At 40.5% G+C, this 15,333-nt stretch overlaps 1 pseudogene; it reads left to right on the top strand.

The window, feature by feature from the left end:
- Window positions 1–14,019: 14,019 nt before the first annotated feature.
- LOC129875320 (5S ribosomal RNA) lies at window positions 14,020–14,137 on the top strand (annotated as a pseudogene).
- The last annotated feature ends 1,196 nt before the right edge of the window (window positions 14,138–15,333 follow it).

Raw genomic sequence — 15,333 nt, 5'->3', positions numbered from 1 at the left:
CCAATTTTTGCCTGTAGGTGCAACTATTTTTCATCCAAGTTTGCATAATTCCCATGGGTGGAAACACCTTGGTCACTGTTACTCATAACTACTTAGTTATTGACTCCATTAATTTTCGCTTGCCGCTATTAGGTAATAATCTATGGTAAATGTACGTACATAGGAAATTTTGATAAAGTCTCCTATACCTGTAGGCGATCAGTCCCTCATCCGGTTCAGTGATCTAGAAAGTGAAGTGTGCTCTCCATCATCGTTTGTCCGCCACCTACTCATCTGACCTTCATCATCTTCTTTATTTGAATCCAGGGAACATAGATAACCAGGTAACTCCTAGTTTACCGATGACTAGGATAGAGGGCTAGAATATTCTGTATCACTTACCAAGGTAGCCGGTCTGACATAGTGTTCTGCCATAAGAGCAACTGGTATGGCTTCTGGGACCACTTCCCTGGATATCCAACACTCTGGGGGAATTATCGTTGGGTCCTCCGAGAGATCGGTCTTAATAGAATAATTGGGGCTCCTCCTACTCGATCCTAGAGCCTGAGTGATACACCTCATACTTTTGTACCTTAGAACGTGTTCTTAAGTCTCTTGAAAGATTCTTAAGTCTCTTAAAAGGCTCTTAAGTTTTTTGGAAGGATCGTAAGCCTCTTAAGTTTCTTAAGGCTTCCTAAAGTTTCTTAAAGCTTCCTAAAGCTTCTTAAGACTCCTTAAGAACTCTTAAGCTCTTAAGAGTAACCATATGAGCTGGATAATCTATAACGCTACCAAACAACTCTAAGGAAGGGGGAATGATATACCCCATAATAGAGAAGATGGGGAATAGAGTTGTAAGAATCCGGAAGATGTTGGAGACTAAATAATGAGTCGTAGGACTCGGCTTTCTTACGTAAGCTACCAACTTGGAAAGCTTACATGCTTAAGTTACTCAAGTAAATACCAAGCTTACGTAGCAAGGATTACATAAGTTCATAAAGTAAGACGAGATTACGAACCTACGATGGAAAAACGAAGGTGTCACATGGCAGCATAAGGGAGTGACACATGGCAGCAGCTGGGAGTGCCATATGGAAGCAGCTAGAGTAAGGGGGTGGGCCCCCACATGCCACATGGCAGCCCATGGTTGGAGGTGTGGTGTATTGGCCCAATGAGGGCTTGACACATGTCACCTCTTAGGAGTTAACACATGTCACCTCCTAAAGTGGTCTATATATATAGATATTTTATGATCAACCTTATCAATAAGTCATTATCTTCCAAGTTCAAGAGGCTTCTAGAGACAGAAAGAAGAGAAGAGAAATCTAGAACTAGAGAGAGAGTAGGTTTGGCCAAGGAGAAAAAAAAGGTAAGTCTCCAATTTCATTTCGTGAATTAATTATCTAGGGTACACCATGATATTATGAAGGTGTTATTAATGAAAATTTATGATTTGGAGCATCCCAAAACGTTATCAAATAGCCTCGAAGTTTTAGGCGCGCTAAAGGAACTTCCGAGGCAAGTTTCCACGAGTTTGATGAGATTCGGGCAAGGTAAGGATTTTTCTTTCAAATTGGAGTTTATGATGTCGTTTTGAGGTATATTACATGTCTTAAATAAGGTTGGAAGTGGAAAAATTACATAAGGATGCTAGACGCTAGAAATAAACTAAATTAAAGTCATAGTAGCTAAACTGAAGTCGCGTTGTGTGTTGTCATTGTGGTGCTGTGGTTGCAGCTGGTTGGGTTGTGTTTTGAAGGGATGTAAAGTTTTTTAAAAAGGGTGTGGGTTATTCTTGTTGTAGACACACGACCCGTCGTTTGGTATGATTAAAGATTTTGCGAAATAAAGATTTAAAAACTCTATTTTGGTATCATAGTTTGGAGCTAGTTGTTTGGAGCTTGTATTGTGTAATGTTGAAGTGATTTACTTATAAATATGCTGATGGTTGTTGTTTTTGGTATGCTTGTTGATATTTTGGCCGAGTCAATTTCTCGGGGATGTTAAAGTTATAGGGGAAATGCTGCCTGATTTTTGGTAGCTTCGGAATTAGTAACAAACTAGTCGAAGGTAATGGATGAGAAATGACTCCTATTAGTACTTGGTTGTAGAATGGGATATTGGAAAATAAAAGGATATTAACCTTAGTATTACTTTCATATCAAATAGGTTAAGGAGGTACCAAGACAAGCCGGATTTCGATTAATCCTTGAAAAGGTATGTGAAGCTTTTTCTTGGCATGGGCACAAGTATGTAAAGCCACCCTTCTTCCCTCTTGATATGTCTTTGACATAAGTACGATGTTATAATGCTATGATTACTCACCGAGTCCCATCATGGGTAAGGTATATTATATGATGGTATGGTAAAACAATGAGAAAGTTATAATACCGAGCTCATGACAGACCCGGTATGATATATGTATATAATGACTCTATGAGGGAAAGTAGAGGGTATGTAAAGCTTATATTCTTTCTTCTTTTGGCATAACCCATAGAAAGACAACGGACGAAGAATGCACAAAGTCTACAAGAAGCTCTTATTCTCAAGTACACTAGGATGGCTAACATTTTTAATTTCCTAGAACTTATGTCCTTTTGCCTCGATTCATGTAAAAGTGTCCAACCATCCTATGTTTGTATAATTTATGTTGTGGTATAAAGCATGACTCTTATTCACTCCTTTAAGCTAGAACTCTTCCAATAATTGACCTATGGCTTCTCATGTTTTTCTATACCTTGGGAAGTAGTAAGTAGGTAAAGTTAATCTCTTTTTTATGGCATGAACTTTATGAAACAAATAAACGAAGTATATGTGATCCCAAGGAAGCCCCCATTCTCAAAGCCACTAAGATGGCCATTTTCTTAACTTCCAAAAGATATTTTATTATGCCTTGATACGAGTAGATGATTCCGAAAGTGCTAATTTGATGCTAACCATAATGATACTCCAAAGGTACTTATTATGGCTATTGTCTTAATTTTTGAATGATAGTTCATTTTAATTATTTCAACAAGTCTCCAATTATGGTTTAAATTGCATATAGTTACTCACTACTCTACTCGTGTATAGCGTAACCCTTTTATCAATGAGTCTCAGGCCGGGTACGTAATCGTGCACAGTTTACTATATTATCCACCGAGTCCCTCACTAAAGGGTTGGGTAGGCTATACGAGGACATGATAGTGCAATGACATAAACAACTCACCGAGTCCCTCACTAAAGGGCCGGGTACATATGTATATATATGAGGATGTGATGTGATAAGGTGGAAATGGTGCCGGGCCTATAATGGTACTACAATTATGATTTACCGAGTCCTTGAAAGGCCTAGCTACATTATATATGTGAGCATGCATGTTTGCTTATAATTTACAAGTATAGGTACAGTGCCTTCTTAAGTATCACATTTACTCCCCTGACTCTCTCTATTTCAGATATGTTTTCAGTTATGCTTTATATACTCAGTACATATGTCGTACTGACCTTCCCTCTCTTGGGGGGGGAGGGGTTGCATTCATGCCCATAGGTATAGACTCACACCTTAAGGATCCGCCAGTATAGGTGTCCTGATCAGTAATTCAAAAGCGCTCCATCATGTCGGGTCCTAGTTTTGGTACTAACCCTCGATGCATGTATTTATTTGTTCACGGGTATGAAGGGGGCCCTGTCTTACCTTTTGTTATCATTATACTCTTAGAGGTCTGTAGATATGTGTATGGGTTGTATATGGATTATATAGGTATGTATGTACAGTCGTGCGGATATGGTTTATATTTTGGGGGACGTTTTCCCCTGTCGTGATTGACGTGACAACTAAGGTGTTATCTAGTATATTTATACACTATGACTCAAACAAGGGACTTGTTTGCTTATAACTAGCAAGTGTATACGTGAGTATCCAGTTCGGGCACCCGTCACGGCCTACGGGGTTGGGTTATGACAAAAGTAGTATCAGAGCAGTCCTTCCTTAGAATATCTACAGACCGTGTCTAGTATAGTCTTATTTATCGGTGTGTGGTGCACCACATCTATAAACAGGAGGCTACAAGACATTTAAGATGTTATCTTTCTTTCTTGTCTTAGACCGTGTGATAGAACTGTCTATTAGGATAATCTCTCCTTAGAAGATTACTATGTGTGCGGCCATACCTATAAAAGAAGCTTGTTTTTGATCCCTTTTCTTGCAGGTGGGTACAGACGATGTTGGAAAATGAAGAGATCAGCTATAAAAATTAGATGGGGTGCGGAGAAGGCCCTAGGGTACACACGGGACCTCAGGCTCAAGGACCAAGTAGGAGGAGCCCTAGTTATTCGATCGAGATTGATCCCTCCGAAGACCCTTAGTATGTTATGGAGACCGATCCCTCGAAGGGCCCAATGACAAAGTCCCCATAACATTTGACGACCAGGGAAGTGGTTCCGGAAGCCACGCCAACTGCTCTCATGATAGAGCACTATGTCCGGCCGGCTTCCACGATAAGTGTTACGGCATATTCGAGGCCTTTATCTTGGTCGTCGGTGAACCAGGAATTACCTAGCTATCGATGTCTTTCCAATTCAAGTGAAGAAGACGATGAGGGAAAGACAAGCAAGGGGAAACCGTATGGAGATGGGGGGCATACGTAACCTCCTAGGTTACCGAGTCAAACAGGGGATTAATCGACTATAGGTATAGGAGGGTGATAGGTATAGTTTTGTTGTCTATATGGGGAAATTTGTTAGTTTTGGTTCAGTTTAATGTAGGAAGCCCTATGTGGCTATAAACTGAGATGCTATTAACACATGTACATATTGGCCTTGTGAGGCATTATGGTTGTGATATAGTATGATATGGATGTATATATACGTTGGCCTCGCATGGTATTGTTGGTAATTCCTGAGTACAGGTTCGGGATAGGAAGGAATATAGAGGAAACTCTGCCAAATTCTTTTTTGAAATGAAAGGAGAATGCAATATAGGTTTATCATACAACTTAGAAGTGGATACCGAGTGCCCTTATTATGATAAACTAAAGCCGGAGGGGTACTTTTTGTGTTGTCGGTAAAGGGACCCCATGTTTATTTAGGAAGTCTTAAGTTGAAAGAAAACTCCTATTGTGGGGGGGAGGGGGCGAAGTGTCTAGCAATTGGGGTCCACTCCTGTGGGAAAGAACAAAACCACTAACCATTAGTGGTGAACTGGATAAGTTGCTCATGACTTAAGAATGAACCTAGAGGGAAACCGTAAGAATTAAACGCTAAGAAGTACCGTGATGCTTATTGGATTTTAATTTCCTTCTGGTAGTGGTTGAATGACGCTTTATGGTAACCTTTTATTGGTTCTTAAGCGACTGAAGCAATCTATGGATGGAAGACATGAGCTGATGGGCTATCTAGAGCCATGTGTATCATATATTGGGTAACATATTAAGGATTTAGAAGAATCGGTGATACTAAGGAATGATTTTCCCATGGGTTATTGGAGTAATATGAAAATCCTCAGGCACAAAATGGCCATGAACTAGAAGAATAGGAGGACTACTATAGGGAACACTCAAGATATACGTGATTGACTAAGTACAAGTATCGGATGAAAACAGAGATAGATGGATATGAACTGAAGGTGTAGCACGAAAAGGCGAGAAGACAAGACCACTATTAAAGTATGAGAAAGGTAGCTCTACAAGACCATTGATGTGTTATGAGTCTATTAAGAAGAAAAAGTGGTATCCACTAGGACGAGGATAGTGTCGTAGCAAAGTTAGAAACACGGGCCACTAGAGTACAAGTGCTCCCGAATGGAGAAGTTGAAACGATTATGGGCGCTAGTAAATCACCAATGGGGAAGAAAGGAATATGGTTTTGAACAAACTACTACATCAATTATATGACTCGAGAACCCGTGCTGGGACTAGATTGGATATTAGTTATCGAGAATTCTAAGCACCCCATGGTGATATTAAGGTTTCTGTAGGGGCAACTTAAAGTATTAATGGTCTAATAAAAGGTGCAGACATGGTGCGGTATGTCAAAGGTGTTGGGGAAAAATCGATATGCGTATGAACAGATGAAAATAAGCATAGGATGACATGGGTACACCCTAAAGGGGGAAGTGGACAAGAGAAGTACAAGTGTGGGATGAAGTCAATTAACACTATCATAGGTTAACGGGAATGCTTAAACTTCAAACGAGATTCCATGTGGGCATGAGTTAGCAAGGGTCAATGTTACACCCCACATTCTTGAACTCAGAAGGTTCCTTAAGTTACTTAGAAGCTATCATGTGAGCCACCTAAGTTACAACCATCTTGAACAACCTTAAAAAGGGAGAATGTGATACCCCATGGTAGGGAAGGTTGGAAATAGGGTCAAGAGAAGTCGGAGGGAGTTGGAGGCCAAGTGATGAGTCATAGGACTCGATTAACCTACGTAAGCCCCTAACTTAGAAGTTTTGCGTACTTAAGCTATTTGAGTAAATACCAAGTGTTATACCCCGTACTTTTGCATCTTGGGGCACCGTCTTGAGTCTCTTGAAAAGTGCCACATGATTTAGATTATATACCATGCTAACAAATAACTCTAAGGAAAGGAGAATGAAATGCTTCATAATAAGGAAGATTGGAAATAGGGTTATAAGAATTCAAAAGGAGTTGGAGGCCAAGAAATAAGTCGTAGGACTCGATTAACTCACGTAAGATACCAATTTGGAGGTCTTACGTACTTAAGCTACTCGAGTGAGTGTTGAGACTAAGTAGCAAGGAATACATAAGCTCTTGAAGTGCGACGAGATTACGAACCCACGGAAGGGAAATAAGGAAATGACGCACCTACTTGAAGCAAGTAGGTGACTCACCTACTTGACACATGGCAGCACGTTATAGGTACACGTGGAAGCATATGAAAGTGACACGTGGCAGCAGGTAACACACCCTGGGGTGGTGTCACGACCCAACCCTGTAGGCCGCAACTGGGTTCCGACCTGGACCCTCTCATGCGTATTTATCAACTACACTTAAGTTGAACCGTGTGTGATGTGATACTATATACAAAAACCCCAATAGTTTAAAACTTTTTCATGTACATGTAGCCTCTTTCATTAGTATCATATAATGAAAGGGCACGCGAGCCGACAAGGCTGCTATAACAAAAACATTCCCAACATATCGAATAGGCAACATCGAAACTAACTCACAAACAACCTACATATACATATGTCTACAGACCTCTAAGAATAGTAACAACAACATATGGCGGGACAAGACCCCCGCTGTACCCCTGAAAGTACAAATATATACATTAAGTGACCAACATCAAAATTTAGGCTCCAGAAGAGTGAAGCACTTCCGACACAGCTGAGAGGAACTCCTACGTTGATGGATCTCCAGAATAAACATCTGTACCTGTGGGCATGAAACGCAGCCCCCCTGAGAAAAGGGGAGTCAGTACGATATATGTACTGAGTATGTAAAGCATAACACATCGTAACTGAGATCATAACTGAAATAAGGATGCAGGGGATAAGTATAACAATTAACAATTTACTGTACCTGCACCTTAGGACACGTGATCCTATACACTATCATATACTGTGCCCGGCCCTCTAGTGAACTCAGTGTCATTATCATTACTTCATAATCACAAATCATCGTGTCATCATGCACTTTATTTCATCATATCATCACATACGGTATCATATCATCGTATATGGTATAATCTTACCAAGTATATCATCGTATTACACCCGGTTCACTGTGGGGCTCAGGGTCACACTGTATCACTCTAATCTCATATGCATGCCTACATAAAGTATCCGGCCCCTTTACTGAGGGACTCGGTGAATGGAGTGCTGTACGTCTATAGCGTACCATCATAATATACATACGTACCCGACCCTCTAAGGAGGGACTCGGTGTTCCTTCCTTATTTCACCACATATACTATCATATTACAGCCGGCCCGGGACTCGGTGAATAATCGTATCGTCATACTATATAACATATATCACACCTCACGTACGCCATCATCTCCTCGTGCGTGGAACTATACACATCCGGCCCGGGACGCGGTGAAAAAAGTAGTAACACTATGCACGATAACGTTCCTGGCCCATCGTGGGACTCGAGGAAGGATGGGTTACAGTATGCACGAGTAGAGTAGTGAGAAACCATATGCAACTAAGTCATTATATGAGACTCGATGAAACAGTCAAGTGAACCATCACCTGAAGACTAGAGGAGTAATTATTCGAGGTATCCCTTTAGATGTCATTAGGGCTTACATCAGTTGGGGCCTCAGGAATCACAGACATGCATCCAGAATAATGCCACACAGTTTATGCAATCAGAAATATAGTCTATGCAATCAGAAACGCAGTTATCTAGTCAAAGACTCAACTCATGCAATCAACGACATTTATCATTTCAGAGCCTCTAAAAAGGGAGCTAGTACCTCTACCTACTATTCATTATATATAAAGCTCAAGAATAGTAGTTTGACTACTTTCAGACTCTTAATGTTCAGGAGTGATTACAAGTCACGAGTTACACTCTGAGCTCGTAAATGGAATTACCTCTAAACCTATATCATATACCATTTCCCTTAAAATCAAGCCATTCCAAAGGAAAGGAGAAATAGGCAGACATGTACTAGTTTTCATCACATAGAAGACAAAAAGGCAATGACTCATCTATTGCAGAAGTTCTAATACCAAGAAGTAAACAAGAGTCTCCACTCATACTCAGGGCTTTACGAATGGATTGAATCCCAAATATCATATACATATCATTCATAACTTATATCTAAGACATGCCAAAAGAAAAGAAGAATAGTTCTACATATCTATTCCAAAAACACGCCAAAGGAAAGCTTCACATATCTTGTATGGACTTCTCTTAATCACGTCCACATCGTTGTCCTCGAAACCTATTTAACATGGAAGTAATGTAAGTATTAACAACCTTGGACTTTTCAGCAACTTAGACTACCCACGAGTATTCATAACATTCATCCCTTCGCTCGCCTTCTCGGCTAGTTCCTTAACTAGTTAGGATGTTAACGAAAATCGGGCAGCACCTCCCCTATAATGTGCCCTATCCGAATTCCTAACCATGTCCTTAGAACCTGAAGCCAACCAAAAATGCAACCACCAACCCATACATATACATATTACGACCAAAATTACACAATATAAACCCCCGACAATTAACTCGAATCTAAGATACCAAAACTAGAGTCTTTAATCTTTCTTTCGCGAATTCTTTAATTCCAAAGTGGAGGGTCATGTGGATGCAACCAGAAGCTCCCACACCTCATTTATAGAACTTTTAGACCCTGCAACATGCCACAACACAACCATCAGCAGCCCCCATGTGCACAACACCTTATTTCGATAACAATTCACTTCTAGCGACACCAGTTTAGTTTATTCCGAACGCTGAACTTTTCAACCCTTTTCCCCAACTTCCAGCAGCCCCTAAGGTGTTTAATACACCCTAATTTAACATCATAAACTTCAAATTAGAGGGGAAGCACTTACCTTTCCCGAAATTGACTAAAACTTGCCGAAATCGTGCCTCGGAATTGTTTTTACGTGCTGAATCGTTGTGGCAGCTTGCTGTCTGATTTTTGCTGCACAAAATCCTAATTTTATACTACTAATACTTCCATATCATTTTATTATACTCTAATTAATTAATTTACGGAAAAAAAAAGGGACTTACCTATTTTGCTCCCAAAGCCGTCGCAATTTTCTCTCCTTAGCTTTCGGGTTTTTTTGTTCACGTTTCTGCTGGAAATTTTGATGAACAAGCTGAAGTTTGAGATACATATCACTTATATGGGTGGTCCCAAGGGGTGACACGTTTTATCCCCTAAGGATGACACGTGTCAAGCCATGATTGCCACGGTGTCATACTGCCAATTAGGGGCTGCCACGTGGCAGCGGGGTCCACCTCCCTCAAGCAGCTGCATCACCTACTTGACCCTAAGTAGGTGCATCACCTGCTTGCTGGAGGTGCTTCCACGTGTCGCTCCTCCATTGGCTGCCACACGTCATCTTTTTCCCTTTCTCGTGGGTTCGTAATTTCGTCTCACTTTAAGAGCCTATGTAATCCGTACTACGTAAGCTTGATATATCCTTAAGCAACTTAAGTGTATAAGACTCTTAACTTAGTGTCTTACGTAGGTAAATCGAGTCCTACGACTCATTTCTTAGCATCCAACTCTTTCCGGATTCTTATGACTCTATCTCCAACCTCCCTTCTCGCGAGGTATCACAATCTTCTTTCCTTAGAGTTATTTGATAGTGTCGTAGCTTATCCGGCTCACATGATAGTGTCTAAGGAACTCAAGAAGATGTTCCGAGCTCAAGAGTGCGGGGTGTAACAGGTGGACCCCACCTGCCACGTGGCAACACAGGATAGGTTGCATGATAAAGTGGCCCAATGAGAGTTTGACACATGTCAACCTTAGGGGATGACACGTGTCACCTCTAATAAGGATATATATGTTAGTTTTGATGACTAAGTCATCTTATTATCCTTTTACACTTAGAAAAAAATAAGAGAGAGTTGAGAGAAAACTTGAGAGAACAAAGAGGAGGAGCTACGGGTTTGTCCAAAAGAAAAGGTACTTCTCTTAATAATATTAGCATAACTCCCTCTGTATAGCTCCGTTTTGAGTGATTCAAGATTTTTTGGAAATATATTTCATTGGGATATAATTTTAGTTTATCCTATAAAACCTAGTTTTGCTTTTATCAGCTCGAAAGAGGGTAATGAAGTATGGGGTAGGTGCTGCCCAGATTTTTGTATTGGAAATCCTACACAGACTGCTGTTGGTATTTTGGGCATATCTCTTTGTACGAAATTGTTGTAGGGATGATTCGAAATGGTATGAGACCTTGAGACACATGTCTACAACTTTCCTTGAGGCCACAAATCCTGTTTTCGTCAATTACCCCTTCAAAACTAAGAGAAATACGAGACAGTAAGCTGCGCAGATTTCACGTTTTGACAACTTTGGCGAGTTTTGGCCAATTTCGGGTAAGGTAAGGTTTGTCCTTTAAATTTGGAGTTTATGGTGTTTTAAAGAAGGGTATTATATGTCGTTTAATTTTCTGGAAATGTAAAAACACGATAGAAATGTTTGACATTGAAGACAATGTAAAATTGAAGTTGTCATAGTGGAATTGTAATCGAAATGAGGCGTTATGTGTGTGGAGGTTGCTTCTGGTTGTGTAGTGCGTGTTTCAGGGTCTAAATATGTTCTAAATAAGGTGGGGGATCTGCTGGTTTCAGCCACCCGACCCTCCTCTCTGCACGATTAAAGGTTTTACAAAATAAAGGCTAAAGACCCTATTTTAATATCGTAATGTTAAGAAAGTTGTTTGGAGCCTATGTTGTATAATGTTGCCATGTTTTATGTGTATATGAGTTGTAGGTTATTGTTGTTGGTTGGCTGTAGTGATTAGAGATAGAATTGGGAATTCGGATAGGGCAAGTTATAGAGGAGATGCTGCCCGAATTCCGTTAACTTCTTAACTAGTTAATAAACTAGTCGAGACTAGTCGAGAAAGGAGAATAAGGAGTTGGTTCCTATGGGTGCTTGGTTGTGGATTTGGAAGCTGGAAAGTTGAAGGTTACTAATATTAGTATTACCTTCGTTTTAAATAGGTTCAGAGGATGACGAGACATGCTGGGCTAAAAGCAGTCGACCAGAGGTATGTGAAGCTTTCTTTTGGCATAAGTATGTAAAGCTATTCTTCTTTTATGTTGGCATGTGTTAGACGTAAGTAATGAATGACATGCATATGAGCTTGGGGTAATTCCATTCATAAATTCCAAGCATGAACTATGAGTTTCATTCACTCCGTGATGATAGAACTCCTGTAATAGTTGAGTTGTTGCCTTTTAGGTCTTTTATATGATGAAAGGTAGTATGTGTAAAGCCTGTCTCTTCTTCCCTTTGGGATGTCTTAAATGTAAGTAAATTGAGATACGATTTGAGTATAGAGGTAGTTCCAGTTGTAAGTTGCGAGTATAACTCGTTACTCTAGTTCACTCCTAAATGCTAAGCGTCTTAAAGTAGTTAAACTACGACCCTCGAGCCTTCTATAGGCTGAATAGTGATTGGAGGTGTAAGCTCCTAAACCTGGGGGTTCTTGGGGCATACTTTACGAAAATGGTTGAGGGATATTTGATATGCTACTGAGTCCTACATGTACGTATATGCATATTATATTATATATGGATCGGGCCGTCGTTCCTCGGCATTGTTATATGATATGCATGTATACGGATCGGGCCGTCGTACCTCGACATTATTATGCATTGTACGGATCGGGCCGTCGTACCTCAGCACTGTTATATGAGACACGGATTGGGCCGTCATTCCTCGGCATCATTATGATATACGGATAAGGGCCGTCGTACCTCGGCATTATTATTATTATAACATGATATATGGATCGGGCCGTCGTTCCTCGGCAGGTACTTGCGTTATACATGGATCGGACTGTACGTTCCACAACGCTAAAAGCATATATATGCCTGTCATGATAGATGATGTTTTTGTACCATTGAGCCCCTAGCGAGCTGGGTACAGGGTTGATGAGGTTAGACATGACTCTATTTTGTAAGACGCAGGTATAGTGCTTTATTAACTGTTATATTTGTATCCTGCATCCCTATTTCAGTGTTGTCATAATTATGATGTTGTATGCTTTATATACTCAGTACATGTATCGTACTGACCCCCCTTTCTTCGGGGGGCTGCATTTCATGCCCGCAGGTGCAGACACAGGTTTTGGGAGTCCACTAGCTCAAGATTCCACCTAACAAGTTAAAAGAAGCTCCATTGATTCGGAGCTGAGTTTTGGTACCAAACCTCTGATGTATATATTTATTTATTCAAAGGTATGGTGGGGGCCTTGTCCCGCCATATGATATCGTCACTACTCTTAGAGGTCTGTAGACATATATGTGGGTTGTATGTGTAAGTTTTGTTTAGCTGGGTCTACATGATGTATTATAGGTATGTGTTATGGCAGCCGTGTTGGCTTGTGTGCCCTTTCGTGTTATGACAAAAATAAAAGAGGCTACAGGTACATAAAATGCTATGACCCATTGGGATTCTCCTGTACATGATTCTATTATTTATAAACAGGTGTGACTACACCTGATTTATATGCATACGGGGGTCCAGGCTAGACTTCAGTCACTGCCTACGGGGCTGGGTCATGACAGAAGTGGTATCAGAGCAGTTCGTTCTTGGAGTGTCTACAGACCATGTCTAGTAGAGTCTTGTTTATCGGTGTGTTGCGCGCCACATCTATAAACAGGAGGCTACAGGACATTTAGGATGTTTCCTTTCTTTCATATTTAAGGTCGTGCGATAGAGCCAAGTCATAGGAAGTAAAATTCCTTATACTAATCTTTGATTTCAGATGAAAGACAACGTCGATAAAAGAAAGTGACTGATGATATTGGAAGTTACAAAGCATGCAGGTAAGCTACGGCGCAAACGATGTGTGGCAGGTAAGGTATTGAAATACGATTGATATGTAAAGTTGAAAATTTGAAAGGAAAAGTAGACGGAACGTCTAACAGGCGTAGTTCGAGTTGGACATACGAGGTAAGTCCATCATTTTATACTATGGTTGATATTGGGCGCCCTGTGAGGCTGCGATATGACGTGATATGATATGTATATATGTATCTTTATGCGTGTTGGCCCTGTGAGGCACTGTTGGTATTTTTTTTTTGCGTGCAGGTGTTGAGATAGTAAGAAATACAGAGGAAACTCTATCCAAATTTTCCAGAAATAAAAAGAGAATGAGATACAGGGCTGTAGTATGTCTTGAAAGGTCGTGCCCACAATAATGATGTGAATATAACAAGGATTGTTATGAAAATAACTAGAGCCTAGTGAGAAAGTGGCTAAGGATAGGATGTGGTCCATGTAATGAGAATATAAGGGTAACTTGGGCGGTGCAGCCTGGCCTACCGAATCAGCTACTAGGTCATCGTCCTCTTCGGTAGTTACGTGCCCCACGGGGCAGGATGCGATCATATTAGCACTAACGCACTGAATTCCATCAGAACTTTAAAGTTAAGCGTGCTTAGGAAAGAGTAATATTGGGATGGGTGACCCCCTGGGAAGCCCTGTGTGGCTGTGATATGAGATAATATGCATGTGTATATACGTTGGCCTTACATGGCATTATTGATATAAAGAAGAATTGTGGATACGTGACTCCACCGTGAAAGATGATAACACCCTTTGAGATAGGGGATGTAGCTTTGCAAAACAACTACTGCATTACGAATTCATTAAAAGGACAAGTGGTACCCACTGGGATAAGCCTAGGGCTATGACAAAGCTTGGGATACCGAGCGTCGGAATATAAGTACTGCCTATTTGAGAATTGGAAACGGCTATAAGCCCTAGCTAATTATTGACCAAAATAAATGGAAATTGGCTTCGAATAAATTGCTACGTGACTCTAGTACCAACAATTAGACTGAATTAGCACCCCATGATTGTGTTAAGCTGTCGTACCTGGGCAACCAAAGGTATGGACAATATAAAAGAAGGCATAGATATGGTGCAGTGTACCAAATGTGTTGGAAAAGAATCATATGTATTAGAAAATTGGAAATAAGGGTGTAAAGTAGAACCCAAACAGATAGTGACATGGATACACCCCAAAAGGGGGGAAGTGGATATGGAAGATACCAGCGTGGTATGAAACCAATCAACAATAAAACGTATTAATGTGAATACTTAAATTTCAAGTGAGATCCTATGTTGGAACAAGCTGGCAAAATTTAAAAGCCAGCAATGGGCGGATAGAAGCCAAGATGATACCTGCGATAGTGTTGAGAATTATTGGTAAGGTTCTTGAACAAGTATGACATCATAGAATGGGTGCATACAAAGGGGGTGAATACAACAAGGGAATTACTATAATAACTTAAACATACTGTAAGGGATAGCCAGGCTATACTCGACTGAAGGTAAGATGTTGGTAACAAAGTTACTGACTACTAGTATTATGGTGTATAAGCAGCAAAACAAGGAAAGGATGAGAGATCTCTCCTATACTAGAATACGAGGAAACTCAAGGGTAAGTAGATGAAGAAAGTAAGAAATAATACAGGTTTACGTACAAACTAGTATGACGATGCTAAGGCATCTTCTGGGCTACTTTAAGTTCCTACACATGTTCGTGTAAAGGGTGTAAAATGATGTCTGGTAAGGGAACTTGAAAGAAGAAATGGAAAAACAATATCACCTGTTCCCTATGCCTACAGGTAATCTACCCTCTTAAATAGACCATATGAGTTAATACGAGGCCCATGAATTGCAACC

This window comes from Solanum dulcamara, chromosome 11, assembly GCF_947179165.1.
Source record: "Solanum dulcamara chromosome 11, daSolDulc1.2, whole genome shotgun sequence".
NCBI lineage: Eukaryota > Viridiplantae > Streptophyta > Magnoliopsida > Solanales > Solanaceae > Solanum > Solanum dulcamara.
Note: the sequence above shows the minus strand (reverse complement) of the source record. Positions and strands in the feature narration are given on the sequence as shown.